Below are 16,524 nucleotides of genomic sequence, written 5' to 3' on the forward strand. Positions count from 1 at the left end.
GGAAGGAAAATGCATATTTCCTTTCCCAAATTGGCAATGCAGATCAGACGCCAGTCTACTTTGAAATGCCAGTGGACAGGACTGTGAATGTTAAAGGTGCGAAAAGTGTTACCATTAAAACAGGTGGTAATGAAAAACAACGGCCTATGGTAATGCTATGTATTCTCGCCGACGGAACCAAATTGCCGCCGTACATTGTTCTCAAGTGAAAGATGCTTCCTAAAAGTCTGCCCACTGGTGTTATCATCAGAACTCCGGCTGGATGGACAATTCACTTGTGGAAGACTGGGTAAATTGTGTCTGGCAATGTCACCCTGGTGCATTATTGGGACAAAAGAGCTTGCTTGTTCTCAGCAGTTATTGCGGCCATACAACAGATGCTGTGAAGAAATATATCAAGGATGGGAAAACCGACCTAGCAGTCATTCCGGGCAGGATGACGTCTATGCTACAACCGCTGGATGTCTGCGTGAACCGTCCATTTAAAGCAGCCTTGAAACAGCTCTATACAGAATGGATGACGGCTGATAATCACACACAGACGCCAACTGGTCTCATTCAGCGCCTGGAAGTTCAGCTGCTGTGTTCGTGGAGTTTGATGGCATGGAATCGTATCCCTGTAGACACATACGGAAGAGCTTCAGGAAATGTAGCATTTCTAATGCTATGGATGGTAGCGATGACATTTTGTGTGGAGGTGATGGTGATGAAAGTTCCGAAGTTGGTACTGATGATGATGATGATGATGATGATGATGATGATGATGGATGGATGGATGGATGGATGGATGGATGGATGGATGGATGGATGGATGGATGGATGGATGGATGGATGGATGAATGAATGAACTCATTGGATATTGTTCTGGAAATGTTTGTTTACTTTATTTGTATTTTCTAATCATTTGATGTGTGTTAGTAAAGATTGTAAATAATTTTGACTTCACTTTTTTTTTTTTAATTTTGTTCTTTCAAAATAAGGGTGCAGGTCTTATTTGGTGGCGGTTGGTATTTGGGATTATACAATAATCAGCTCAAAGATATTATAGAACGTGATAATTCCCAAACTGTATTGGTAGTCTAATCAATATAAGAAAATATTTCCACCTAATCGATACTTTTCTTTTATTTTGCCGTTAGCAAGTTATGAAATCATTAAGAATAACAGGACATGTTTCGATCGCTTTGCGACCATCATCAGCTGCATACACAAAAGCTTAGATAAAAAACATAAAGCAATCACGTACTTTAATCTTTGTTGACTTTAAAACTGATGTTAGTAAGGGACGAATGGGTTTGAAGGGGGGGGAGACGGTTGTTACAAGGACGTTAAACTTAAAATGATTTAAAAATACTATCTATGAGCTAAAATGTCTTTGGTATCATTTTAAGTCCCAAAGGCTTAATAAAATCACTTGTTTAAAAATCGTGAAGAAATGTTTTTTGCTGAAATATGTTTCTTCTTTACTTGACTTCTAGTTTTTTTCCTCGTCACTTTGTACTGTACTAAAAAGGCTGATCCTCTTGTTTATCCTTTTCTAAGTGGAAAGGGTGTATCCGCTGTTGGTTGAATTAAGAATTGTATTCATAAACATATCAGGTTGTACGATTCCTGTCCAATTCACTTCCTTTACTCCCCGTAATTATGGGTGTGGGTCTGTTTCTACTGTAACCTTGTGTAATAGCGATGTGCACAAGGTTGAGGACTGGTAAGTGTTTTCTTTATAAATCTCACTAACAATAAAACTCCACCCGCATAGTTTTAAACGTGGTAGTGTGATTTGATTTTGCAATTAGCAGCATGACAACAGTCTTCCCTTCATGATTAGATCTTAAATACGAGTAGATACAGGCCGTATGCCTTTTCTAAGGCATCACAAAATCCATTAATTTGAATGTTCTTTACTTCACCATCAGTCATCTCTAGCCGTGCAATGCTTATCTTGTTAATAAATTGAAGTTGGTTAGAAAGGGTTTTCTAGTCCTGCAAAAGTTGTGAGGTTAATGGGTTGTCCCAAGGTGCCTCACTTTGCCAAAGACATAGCATAAATATGTTGCAGAGAATTATCATAGGAGCTAGTAAACCTAATGGATCGAATATTGCCGTTGTTCTAGAAAGGCCATATCTCTTTGTAATCTTAATGTTGTTCGATTGCTGAAGAGAAATAGGATCACTGACAATTTGGAAATTGTTGCTGGATGGTTGCCATATGAGTCGTAAAGTTCTTATGATGTCATTATTGTCAGTAGTGAGAGCGTGTTGATTTTCTTGGAGGTGTGTAGGAATAGAATTCAACAATTCTTGACTGTTTGTACACCATTTACAAAGGTTAAAACCTTCACATTTGAGAAGGTCTTGAAGTTCAGATCGGAGAATTTTGGCTTCTTCAATTGAGTAGCGCCAGAGATACAGTCATCAGTGTAAAAAATCTCACTTGAGAATGATAGATACTCTGGGAATGTGTTCTTCTTCATCAGTGGTGAGTTGCTGCAAGCCTCTTGTTGCAAGAATTGGTGCTGATGAAGTTCCTTATGTAACTGTCGTGAGAGTGCAGGGGGGGGTGTCTTCCCACATCGCTCTCACTTGTTTCTCTCCTTGGCCGCTTTCTGCGCGACGTCATGTGGTATGAAGATAGCACTCGGTCGTCCTGCTGACGAAACACGTCTTTCTACTGCCAATCTTTTCAGTTAGTTCTGCTTTATGCTTTGGTCTGGTGTGAACCCGTGCATTGTAATATTAGTGAAAATGTTAAAAGTCGTATTTATCGTGCTGTGGCGCAGTGTTGTAATTATGGATTTAAATGCACTGGTGCTTAATGATCACAGGCTTCCAAAAAATGACGAGTTAAAGCGTTTGTGGATTTCTCGCTGTAAGCGAACTGTTAGGTTTAATCCGGACAATCCTCGCGTATGTTCTGTTCATTTCCTTCCAACGGATTACGAGCAAGATATGAAAAATGAGCTTTTAGGTTTGCCCACCAAGAAAATTCTACGCCAATATGCTGTACCATCTCTATTTATTCCCAACTGGCAGGGAGGTTTTACTACTGAAGAACCTAGTACAAATGAAAATACGTCACAGATATATATTCTTTACTTCCATATCTGTCCTCTAATGTAATGGACGTAATGGTATAAGCTGATTTGAAAACTTTGGCCTAGTGGTGTCCAAAACACTGTTCTAAAACACGTATGTATTGGCATTCTACAGGTCTCCCCTGAGAGAGATACACGGCATGAAGGCGGAAATATCAGAAAAACGGGCAGTGTCTACTTTAACTACATTATCCCCTAAGAAGAGGAAACTCGACTGGTCAACTATTAATGTCACAACTGAAGATAAGGAAAAAAAAAACCAAACCCCATGCCGCAACAGCCCCAACATGGCCTACCAAGCGACCACTGCTCAGCCCGAAGGCCTGCAGATTGAGGTGTCGTGTGGTCAGCACAGTGAATCCTTTGAAGATAATAAGGATGAAGGAATAGAAAAATTTCAAAGACAATTTGAAACATTAAATAAGAAGCATGCTGCTACGTTGGTGACGCTGAAAGCTACAAAAGACGTACTTAAAAACTGTGGAGGTCCAAGGTATGTCATATCAGTCAAAAGACGACCGTCACCACCCAAACTGAAACATGTTATCAGTAAAGAGCTAGAGAAAATACTGTCAAAATGGTTTTTTGTTTTTTGTTTTTTTTGCTATTTTGCTTTACGTCGCACCAGCTCAGATATGTCTTATGGCACAATAGGATAGGAAAGGCCTAGGAAGTGGAAGGAAGCGGCCGTGGCCTTAATTAAGGTACAGCCCCGGCATTTGCCTGGTGTGAAAATGGGAAACCATGGAAAACCATCTTCAAGGCTGCCGACAGTGGGGCTCGAACCCACTATCTACTGACTACTGGATACTGGTCACACTTAAGCGACTGCTGCTAACGAGCTCGGTCAAAATGTTTTACATCAGGACAGATACGGTGTCTTGTAAGCGCGAAGAAAAGAGTGAAATGGTCCTCAGAAGACATTGCGAGTGCTCTTGCATTAAGGGCACTTTCTAAGAAGGCTTATGCTTATCTTAGAAAGATAAACACTAATCTACCTGCTAGATCAACATTGCAGAAGTGGATACAAAAACTGAAATGCAGACCTGGTATTTCAAAAGAAGTGCTCAGTTTATTAAAGTTTCTTGCAGTAAATTTTCAAGGACTAGAAAAATATGCTGTCTTGAGTTTTGATGAGATGAAAATTGACTCTCGTATTTGTTTAATGGATGATGTAATACTGGGTCCCTACAGGAACGTCCTTGTAGCCATGGTTCAAGGTTTTTTTCTCAATGGAAACAACCTGTGTATCATGACTTTGACAAGACTATGACAGCCAAACTTCTGCAGAACATTATTAAACACATTGAAGCTTGCCACATTAATGTGGTTGCCGTAACGTGTGATATGGGAGGGTAAAAGTCTAAGGTGTAAAAAGAACTGCATGTGTATATGGCCAACACTTTCTTTTATAAGCCCGTGGACAAATTAAGAAAAATGTGGGTTTTCTGTAATGTGCCACATTTTTTAAAGCTTTAGATGAAGGTCTTATGTTGCCCGGTCGAACTGAAGTACATAGTGGTATGACAAGAATTGTTAGCACGCTAAAGTGGAGACCTAACACCAACATATCATATCAATGATGTTCACCTGAGTATAACTGGACGATCTCGTCAAAATGACTGACAGATGAAATTATATTGGAGAATGTTCATGGAATGAAAGATGACAGGGAAAACTGGAGTACCCGGAGTAAAACCTGCCCCACCTTCGTTTTGTCCACACAAATCTCACATGTAGCGAACAGGATTTGAACCACGGAACCCAGCGGTGAGATGCCGATGCGCTGCCGCCTGAGCCACGGAGGCTTAATTAGCTATAATTATTAAAATGCCTCCATTATCATCATTTCCCCTTATCCAGCTCCTGCCGGGTCAGAGTATTTATGGCATTCTCCATCTTAATCTTTCCTTCCACCATTCCTCTTCCACATTCTTGTCCCAGTCTAAATTTCGTCTGCTTATGCCGCTCTTCACTGATTCAATCCACCTTGTTCTAGGTCTTCCTCTTGCTCTCTTACCCTTGCACTTTGCCTCCAGCATCTGTCTTCGAATTCTATCCTCCTCCATCCTCTTTACATGTTCAAACCACCTTAGTTTATTCTTTTCAACTCTCATTTAGGTTTCCTATCCCAACTTCCTTCCTAACATCTTCATTTCTCACTCTGTCTTTCCTTGTCTTTCCTAGTAAACTTCTTAGGAATTTCATCTCACTGGCTTGAATTCTACTCTCTTGCCTGCTAGTCAAAGTCCAAGTCTCAGTTGCGTCAGTATGAGTACATAGTACATTTTGTAAATTATCTCTGCTTTTCTTTGGTCTCAAATGTCTCAATATACCACTGTATATTTTAAGAAAATGCACAATCAGAAGGGCAAGTAAACCGCACACCGCAACTATAGAAAAACATTAGAATTATTTACTTGTTAGCTTAAGAGTTGATCAGTTATTTAACCCTAGTACTGCTGCAGAATTTTACCTCAAGTGCTGAGGGTAAATTTACTGCATTACAGACATTTAAAAAAAAAAAAAAAAAATTGTAGCCACACATAAGTCATAATATACATGTATTGTATACCATTTTAAAGCTTAGAAGTAGCACTAAACGTTGATGCAAGAGAAAAAAGATTAAATTAATAATAATGGGTAATACTGTGAAAAATATATAAAAAAGTTTTACCAGTTACAAAAATGTTTAAAAATCCTGGCCTAGAAGTGGTTGAAATAATTGGTTGATGTGAATGAAAATATTATTTATGTAATTTGTGCACTATAAGCTTATGATGGAGATCCATAACATTAATTTTAAGCCATTAGTTCCCTTTTGAAAAAATAAAAGATTTACCTCAACATTTTTCAGAAATACCAGCATGGTGGACTAAAGTCTTCACACCCTCCTCTTTTTGGTGTTGTGATCCAAGTCCTTGTAACAGTTCACACATACACCAACATCACATCCAAAGCAGCCGTAGTTGGACCTTTTCACTCTTTTATTTCCAGGAGAATTGCATACAACACACCTACGTTGACGATTATTGGGAAGTTTCTCTATAGTGTGAGAGGTGTTTCCGGAAGCTGGCATGGTTTGAACTTCTTCAGCGCCACAGAGAGATTCCACAATGTTCACAATAAAGTCATACCTTGATATTAGTTTATCTTCATCTGTATTCTGTGTATATAGAATATAGGCATTGAGGATGGCCATGTCAACAATATGAAAAAAGAGTTTGTACCAATTCCTATGGCTAGCTCGTTCAGCTGACACATGATCAATTTTCTGATCAGACACATCAATGCCCCTCATCCCCTTCGTATACTCTGTCACTACAACTGGCATAACAATTTCCCTCCCCTTCGAAGATCTACGTTTTCCCTTGTGGTTGATAGCTGGGCATGCAGTAGAGAGAACTGTTAACAATTTTTTCTGAGATTTTTTCTCTCTCCATGCAGTGAAAAGCAAAGGGCCACTTCTTTTGTATAGTTTGTTCAGGCTCTAATTTTAAAGAGTTCATTCCTGGAGGAAGATTTTTTTTCTATTACTGCGAACAGTACCGGTAAAAAGAGTGTTCTTTTCCCAAAGAGCTAATGCCAGGTCAAAAGAAGTATACCAGTTGTCTACAACAATATGGTACCCTTCCCAAATATATTTCCAATACTGTTCAATAAACTGAAAACTACATCATACCCCAATCCTTTACCACTTGGTGCAGAACCTCCAGACTTTACAGCTGAATAAACACTGAACTGCATTGTATATGAGGAAACTGGTTCACACACCTTGAAAAGTTTAATTCCCCCACTGGTGGTGATGCTTGTTTGGCAGATACTGAATCAGATGAGTTCTGTTTTTAGTACCAACTAATGTCTCATCAATACTGAGTGTTTTCCCTGGAACATAGTGATTTTTAAAACAAGAATTGAAGTGGTCAGTGGCTGGCCTAACCTTGAAGAGGGGATCAAAGTCCAGGTCACCTGGTTTCTTGCTGCATGTGTTGTCCACAATATGGAAAAATCTGTTTATTAGTAAGAAAGTATCCCTTGCCATCACTTTTCTAAAGAAGGGTGTATCTTGACTAGGGTGCTGAGTTGACCAGTAACTTGACAGGTTCTTTTTCTTCACAAGACCATATTTATGACCAGGCCAATAAAACGTTTTAAATCTGCCATCCCAATACCACCATCTGGCCATAGAAGAAATCGACTGTGCTTCTGTAGAACACCTAACTTGTGGATGTATTGTCTGGCATAACGATTAGTCTCTTGCACTAATAATCTCCAGAACCCAAGGTTAAAAAACAGAAAGAAGTACAAGATTGGGGCTGCATTATGGGGAGGCATATTTCTGAGTCCGGGGTGGTGAACAGTAAGTGAGACACTTTTTTTGGGGAATTCACTTTCTGGAGTTTCCACATCACACAAATTCACACTCACGCCTTCAAAACTTACATTACCAGTCGCCTGAAAACCTGTCGTAGAACCTGGAAGCTCATCAACATGCACGTCACTAGATTTTGGGACACCCTGTGAAAATCTACCCGATACACTCACAATTTCATTTTCAATTTTGTCATCTGATGAACTCTCCTCATTATCCTCCACACAATAATCATCATCACTATCCATATCATCAAAAATAAGTCTTTCAATTTCATTATCGTCAACATAAACAGACGCCATGTTGCTTAACTGATAACTTCAAGTGTAAAGATAAAATAGTGTCTGCCTTCCAAACAATGTGACTCACAAATAGTTTCAAAAGAAAGATAAACCTTCCAACTAGCAGGTAAACATTACTACTCCTGCCATCTCTTGAGATTCTTACGAACTACGACGATTTTCCCGACCGTCTGTCAGACAGACGATCGCAGTTGGGAAACAGTCACACCGTCTGTCAGACAGACGGTCCGCAGTTCTTGGGTTAATGCCAGAATACTAAGATTATTTGCTAGTTTCCCAATACTAACATACATAAAATTTATGTGCATGTCAGTATCTACACTTTAACAGTAAGCAAACTCCTGACATTGTTGCCAGAACTAATATATTATTTAAGACTTATGAAGTATAGTTTGCATTATGTTAGTAAAGAATAATTCAAAACACCTAAGTAGATCACCTTCTACGTTCGACATGGGTCCTGGTAGGATATGAACTATGTTCATTTTTGGTATTTTCCTGTGTTTGAATCCATTGTTTTCCATATACACCCATCCTTACCAAAGAGTGTATTCATTTCACAGTCAATAAAAAGCTGTTCTAGAGTTTCAGAGACTGAAACTGAACTGTTTGAAATAGTCTCTTCTGTCATTCTCTTCATAGTTCCTTTTTGAGATCTCCTTTTCGATGGCCGCTCAGTTTACTGAATTTCAACAGAAGCTTGAAAATGTGGACCACAGTCACAATTATCTTCAGAACCATTGTCACTGGGTGAATAGTTCAAATCGTCTTCATGCTCGGATTCAGTTTCTAATCAGATTGCTTCCCTGATCTCGTCTTCAGCTCGTCAAGAATATGGCAAATGAACTCTCCTATTTCACTCTTCGTTTATCCATTGTGTCCTGGAAATCCACATGCCTAATGACCATAAAGCAACCATCCGGAATGAGCAACCTACCTTCATACGACAACATCCGAGTACCTGTAATATACTATTAATACCTAACACCAACGATAATGTTGTTAGTGTATCTTATGGCTAGCCCGGATTCCAATCCATCAGCTTTCTTGCGTTCCAGGATAGTTGAGTGAGATTTCCTGAAGTTCTGGCTGTCGCATCAAGTTTGTTGCAATGTAGCAGGTGGTCCTTATCCATTTTGCTTCCAGGGTCATGGCAAACTGTGCACTTTTCAGATCTCGTTTCAGATGAGCTGCAAGACAGTCATGGCCAGTGTTAAGTCTGAAAAAGGCTGCAGCTTCTCTTCTTGGTTTTATTTTATACTGATCCCATTTAGCATCAATATCCTTTCATGATTTGATTTCTGCTGTTTTCTATGCCATTTCTTCATGCCTGTTTTTAATAGTATTTTTCAGAATACTTTTTGCTGACATAAAATGAGTCTGACTGGCAGTTGTAGTGTGGTACCTTTTTTGGCTAATCTGTCTGCCTCTTCATTGCCTGTTATACCAACATGAGAAGGAATCCTCTGAAATGAGATCTGTTTGTGGAGTCTTTGGAGGGTTTTTATCATACGAGGGGGGAGGGGGGTAAAATATAAACAGGCTTTTATTTTTTACTTCAATTCATTTATTGAAAAACACAAGGCAATTACAATTTATTTTTCCACATAGTTTCCTGCTTTGGAAATGCATTTGTCCCCTGTATGGGCAGCTTTTTGATGCTCTCATCATAAAAAGGACAGGGTCGTTGCACTCCTAGAGCTTCTATAAGCGGTCCCAACAAATGGAAATTGCATGGCGATAAGTCCGGGCTGTAAGGAAGATGATCAAATGTAGTCCAGTGCATTTCCTGTAGCTTGGAGACAGAGCTGCAGTATGGGGCCGCGCATTGTCGTGGAGGAGGATGACCTGTCGAATCGGTTGGTCTCGTCTTTTGCGGCAATATGCAACCCTCTCCTTGTTCAACAGCTCGCAGTAGTAAGCAGCATTGATTCTGCATCGCTCATGCAAAAAATCATTCAGCAAAATGCCTCGCTGATTAAAAAAAAGATGTTTGTAAGATCCTTGCCAGCTATCAGTTGAGTCTTGGCTTTCACTGGTGCTGCCTCCCCTTTCCTCCGCAACTCCTTACTGGCTGTTTGGATTCGGGAGTGTAGTGGTGGACCCATGTTTTGTCGCAGGTGACGATCCGACTCAGAAATGTATCACCTTCTTCCGCAAACCTTGCTGTAAGCCTCTGACAGACCTCGAAACGTCTGGACTTCAGATTTTCGGTCAAAAGGCAAGGGACCCATCCGGAACACACTTTACGGAACTGTAGGTCGTTTGTGATGATTGCTTGACAGCTCCCATAACCGATTCAGACTTGTTCTGCAATTTCTGATGTTCTTGCCCGTCGATTGTTGTCAATATTGTCTTTAACCGCACAGATGTTTTCGTCTGTAATGCTGGTCTGAGGACGGCTATCGTGTTGCTGATTTTCCACACGTTCTCGTCCTTCCTTGAACTTTTTATGCCAGGCAAACATACGCATCCTTGACAATGTTTGATCACCGAACTGTGGAGTCAATCTAAATTTCCGCCACTCTAACTCCTTCACGAGCAAGAAATTTTATAATTATGCATTACGCAGTGGAGGGGTGCACCTGTAGCTCCAACATCGTGAGCGTTACGGACAAAACCTCGGGGAATATCTAACAGCACGCTCTCCCCACTCCTAATGGTCCTGCCTAAGCATAACAGAAGCGCGGGGCCAGTCCTACCAACTGTTGATGTTCGACCTTCGTATATAGAATTTCTTTCAGTTCTTTATTTTGAAACATTATGTGACGAGACAGCTTGCATGGCTGCTTTTGAATCTGTAAGGATAAAAAATTTTTGCTAATCATTGTTTCTGCCTATTAACTGTTGTAGTGTATGAGAAATTGCTTTTATCTCTGCATCAATTTTTTACCTACTGGGAAGTGGAGTGAGAAGAGAGATGAATGTATTCCTGCCCCAGTTCTGTTTTCCTTGTCCTGTGAGCGTTTGTATATATTTTTAGTCATTGATTGGATGGATATCTTTCTTCTATTGCACAGAAGGCCAGCTGTTTTAGATTATATGGTGAACGGACTTTTTCTTGCAGGCCTCTTCTAGCAAAGTAAGATTTGCAGTCACTTGCATACATTCAATGAGGTTGACTGGCATACAGAGTGATTCAAGTTTTATTTGCGGATTGCTCTTATTAATATATTCTTTGCCGAGACTCAAAGGCTCTTTTTGGGTTTTAAGATTGGGGTTGTCTTGTCCCGCGGTGTAGGGGGCAACGCGTCCGCCTGTTACCTGGCGGCCCCGGGTTCGATTCCCAGCCAGGTCAGGGGTTTTTAATTGTAATTATTAATATCCCTGGCCTGAGGACTGGGTGTTTGTGACATCCTTAATCTTCCTTTCTTCACATACAACATTCAACACTACCGCCATTCCAATTACACGCAGGTTCATACAATATGGAAATCAATCAATACCGTACTGATCTGCATTTAGGGCTGTTGGCCAGGTGGCAGATTCCCTGTCTGTTGTTTTCCTAGCCTTTTCTTAAATTATTTCAAAGAAAGTGGATATTTATTGAACATCTCCCTTGGTAAGTTATTCCAATCCCTAACTCCTCTTCCTGTAAATGAATATTTGCCCCAATTTGTCCTCTTGAATTCCAACATTATCTTCTTATTGTGATCTTTCCTACTTTTAAAGACGCCACTCAAACTTATTCCTCTACTAATGTCATTCCATGCCATCTCTCCACTGACAGCTCAGAATATACCACTTACGGAAAAATTTGAAATTCCCATGGAGGGAATTAGATATTTTTCACCAATAGAGCGTGTCAAAAACATATCAGATGTAAGGTTTTTCAGGCGTTTGCTCTATTAACCAGCGTTTCATCTTAGGTCTGACACTAAACTCATCAGAGTGGGATGTGTCAGACCCTACCCACTGGCGCTGGGGTGTATGCAGGTGAACTTATCGGAAGCCCTTATAAGAGGCACAGCCTGAAAAACCTTACATCTGATATGTTTTTGTCATTTTTTTACATACCACTTAGTCGAGCAGCTCGTCTTCTTTCTCCCAGTTCTTTCCAGCCCAAACTTTGCAACATTTTTGTAACGCTACTCTTTTGTCGGAAATCGCCCAGAACAAATTGAGCCGCTTTCCTTTGGATTTTTTCCAGTTCTTGAATCAGTTAATCCTGGTGAGGACCCATACACGTGCCAGTAGGGGCAAAAGATCCACATGGGTCGACGCCCCGAACAAATAGCAAGAAGAAAAATTATTGGAGCTAGTAACTGGTTTTTTGGCCCAGGTCATTTGGGGTAGTCCTGTAAGATGCAATGGCTGTTTGTTGTTTCATCTCTTCTTCTATTGGTAGGTTGTGGATATACAAGTCTAAGGCAGTTACAGGCATGGTTTTTATTGTGCCTGTTATGATTCATAGGGCATTATTCTGACACCTCTCCAGGCGATCAATGTTTGATTGGGGTGCTGTAGTAAGTACTTCACTGCCATATTTTATAATAGGTTTGATGTAAGTGCTGTAAGTTCTGTTGAGTATGTCTTGAGTGCTCCCCCAAGTAGCTCCTGCTAGTCTCTTCAGCAATGTCATCCGTTTGTTTACTTTCTCCTTCACATGTTGTATGTGTTTGGTCCAATTCAGCTTCTTGTCCATGATGATACCTAGATGCTTGTTGCTTTCACTTTTTTGGAAGTTCCTGATTGCTGTATTTTAGAATGGAAGTAGGTTGTGATGTCTTGGGGAGAAAAACTGATACGCTGTTTTAGTTGTATTGATTTCCATATTGTTAATTTCAGTCTAGTTTTTAAGTTTTATGAGTGCCTGGTTCATTCTGTGTTCAAGAAGCATTTGCTGATTTGGGCTGTTACGTGTTGTGGTCAAAATGATAACATCTGCAAGCATGCTGATATTCACATCACTTACTTCCTTTATTGTTGTTGGAAGATCATTGATGTTCACATTGAATAATGTTGTGCTTGATACATCTCCTTTTGGGGGGGCCTAGTTTTGATTGCTTGCACTCTGAAGTTTTGTTGTTGTGACAGACTTGATTATTCTTTGGGAGAGGAATCTTGAAAACCACTTTGACATGCGTCCATTTACTTTGAATCTGATAAGCTTCCTTAGCAGCATGTTTTGCCATACAATATCATAGACTCCTTTAAAATCAATGAAAACTGCAAGAACACGTTCCCTTTTGTTAAAGTCTTCCTTCACTGCTAGTGTATATCTCGTTATTTGATGGGAGGTGGACCTGTTTTTTCTGAATCCTGCTTGTTCTTCTGATACGAGAGATTTTGTTTCCAAGTACCAATTGAGTCTTATTTGTAATCATCCTTTCTATAATTTTTACCAGAATGGAGGTAAGTGCTATAGGTCGGTACGAGGGGCCTTGATTTTTGGCTTGCCCGGTTTAAGAATTGGAATGATAGTTGCTTTTATCCAGTCGTTTGGCAGGTTTTCATTTGATGTCCAAAATTTGTTGAATATGTGCAGCAGTGTGTTAAGACCAGATGGTCCTAGGTTTTTTTTTTTTATGAATTCTCGAATATCTTGTTGGGTCCTGGTTGTTTTCTGACTTGTGTGTTCTTTATCGCTAACATTAACTCTTCTATGGAAAATTCATTGTTAAAGATGTCTTATTATTATTATTATGCATTATTATTCATGAAAGTGTAATGTTTACAGAAGTGGTTTTCTATTTTGTGTCAATCTGTAATTTCCGTATCAGTTATCATAACAGGGTTCAAAGGAGTGACTACATGTTTGTTGATTAGAGAATTGATAAATTTGTGGGCTTTATTGCTGTTGTTAAGAATATGTTCAAAGATTCCCTTTTTGATATTGTTATGGCTTGTTTTAATTTTTCTGTTGCGTGTCGCCATTTTCGTACATTTTGATCCTGAGTAAGTTCAGCTGTTCTTCTTGCTTTATCTCTGTTGGACTTAGGATTGTTCAATTCATCTGACCAGAAAGGTTTATATTTAGTTTGAGTACCTCTAGGTTTGATAATAATATTATTTGCTTTACGTCCCACTAACTACTTTTACGGTTTTCGGAGTCGTCGAGGTGCCGGAATTTAGTCCCGCAGGAGTTCTTTTATGGAAAGAATGTGGAAGTGGCGTGGAATCCATACGAGGCCCATGTGAACGTATCATGTTGTGATAAAGGAGAGGATCACGACAATTACCTTCAACTCTCAGTTTACTAAATTAACAAATAGGAGATAAGATACAAAATCAAATTAGTAAACTCAAATGAACAAGTAACATAGTAGATGAAAAACCAAAACTGGAAGTTCCTGCAAACACAAGGTACATACTTATGATCTTCAAATAAAATAAAAAATTATAATAACAGAGTAATTAGACTCTTAGGACAGTAGGAACTTTTAAAATCTTAACACAGAGTCTAATACAGTTACGGGAGGTAACACGAAGGGAAATCTAAATTTACGTGTTAATTACAATATTCATTAACCAAAAGGAAAAAGGGAGAATTACCTCCTAAAACAAAATGTTACTTACTAGCTGTAAGGCTAAGTCATTTCGACAAACTTCTCCTAATCGCTACAAGACTACTTTGATGCATCCTCGCTCTAAGCACTGGCACATCCTTGATTATATCATCCTCAGGAAATGTGATAAAAAGGATGTCCTTGTTATAAGGACCACAAGAAACGTTGATGACTGCTGGACAGATTATAAGCTCCTATTTTGCCGGTTGAGAATCTTAATCCGTCGCAAACCAAAAAGATCCATCCACAACCTGCCCAGATAGAAATTTGATACTTCTAAACTTCAAATTAAATCCATTTCTACAGATTACAAAAATGCAATCTCAAACAAACTGGCTAGTCATCCATTCAGCAGTGATAGTACAAATCAGGAATGGGCCACGCTTCAGAAGGTCATCACTGAGTCAGCTGAGGAAACAATTGGTTTTGTGAGGAAAAAAAGACAGGAATGGTTTGATAAAAATAATGAAGAAATTAAATGTCTGATCAATGCCAAACAGGAAACCCATCTATCCTATCTTCAAGATCCGTCTTCTAATGTGAAGAAGTCACATTTCTTGGAACTTAAAGGAAAATATCAGGCACAAATTAGGGAAATCAAGAATAACTGGTGGGAACAAAAAGCTGAAGAACTGCGAAGACTATCTGATGCCCATGACCTGCAGAACTTCTATGCTGGCATAAAGGAGATATATGGTCCAATTCGATCTTCATTGGGGTCATTGAAGACTTAACAACTCCCATCCTTTTAACTGATAATGGAGAAATTTTAGAGCGTTGGAAGGAACATTTCTCTGTGCTTCTAATGTCTCCAATGTTGCTGAGGACTTTCTTCGTAATGTCCCTCAGCAGCCCCAACCGTGGATGGCAGTTCCACCTACATATAGAGACTTCACCAAAGCACACAGTCAGCTAAGACCAAGAAAGGCTCCTGGTCCTGATAACATCCCTCTGGAACATACAAAATGGATGTATACCCTTGAAGACTAGACTTTTCACACTCATCCTCTTGATTTGGGAAACTCGAGAAGTACCTGACAACTTGAAGGATGCTACCATCATCACTGCCTTTAAGAAAGGCGATCATAGTGTATGTGGGAATTACCGTGGTATATTGCTTGTGTCATTTGCAGGTAAAATTCTCACAAGAATTCTTTCAAACCAGTTCCAAGTTACCTCAGAGAGGATTTTGCCTGGGTCTCAATGTGGTTTCTGAACCTCCAAAGGCACAACAGATATGATCTTCTGTGCTAAACAACTCCAGGAAAAATGCAGAGAGCAACAGCAGCCTCTGTATTTAGTTTTCTATGATCTGGAAAAGACTTTGATTCAGTACCAAGATCTGCTATGTGGAATGTATTGACACATTTTGGATGTCCTGAACGTTATGTGGAATTGGTTCAAGCTCTTCATGATGGCATGTCTGGACAGGTTTTTCATGGTAACTCAGTATCAGATTCATTCCCAATCACTCATGGATTGAAAGAAGGATGTGTGCTTGCTCCTACACTCTTTGCACTGTACATGGATGCCATGCTGCATGAATCATCTGCAAGCAACTTAGGCATGAAGATTAAATTTTGTTTTGATGGAGGCCTTTTCAGTCTGGGAAGACTTTGCTTACAAAGACATACTCTGGTTACCCCGGTGACAGAACTGCAGTATGCCAATGACAACGCATTTTCTGCTCGAAAACCTGCAGAATTACAACAGTCAGTCAACTGCTTTAAAACTGCATGTGATCGCTTTGGTCTTGCCATTAATACGGAAAAAAAAAACGAAGATACTTGTACAACCTGCCCCAGGATTAACTCTTCCTGAGTTCAGTATCTCCATCTTAGATACAACACTGGAACAGGTTGATCACTTTTCGTGTCTTGGAAGCATCTTGTCTAAACGGTGTACCTGCGAACAAGACATTGATAAAAGAATTGGGGCTGTTCGTGCAGCATTTGGATGGTTAATGCACAGCTTCATGAATAACAACCTAAAATTGCATACCAAACTCGTGGTGTAAAAAGCTGTTGTCATTTCCACGCTGCTGTATGTCTGTGAAATTTTGACACTCTATCGCCGTGATATCATAAAACTTGAGCGCTTCCACCAACAGAAAATGAGATTCATCTTGAATATTAAGTGAGAGGACTACGTGACCAGCACAGCAGTTCTCGACAAAGCGCAGCTAAATAGCATTGAGGCAACAATCGTCGCTCGTCAACGGAGATGGTTAGGCCATGTTCACCGCA

The sequence above is a fragment of the Anabrus simplex genome, chromosome 3, assembly GCF_040414725.1.
Source record: "Anabrus simplex isolate iqAnaSimp1 chromosome 3, ASM4041472v1, whole genome shotgun sequence".
NCBI lineage: Eukaryota > Metazoa > Arthropoda > Insecta > Orthoptera > Tettigoniidae > Anabrus > Anabrus simplex.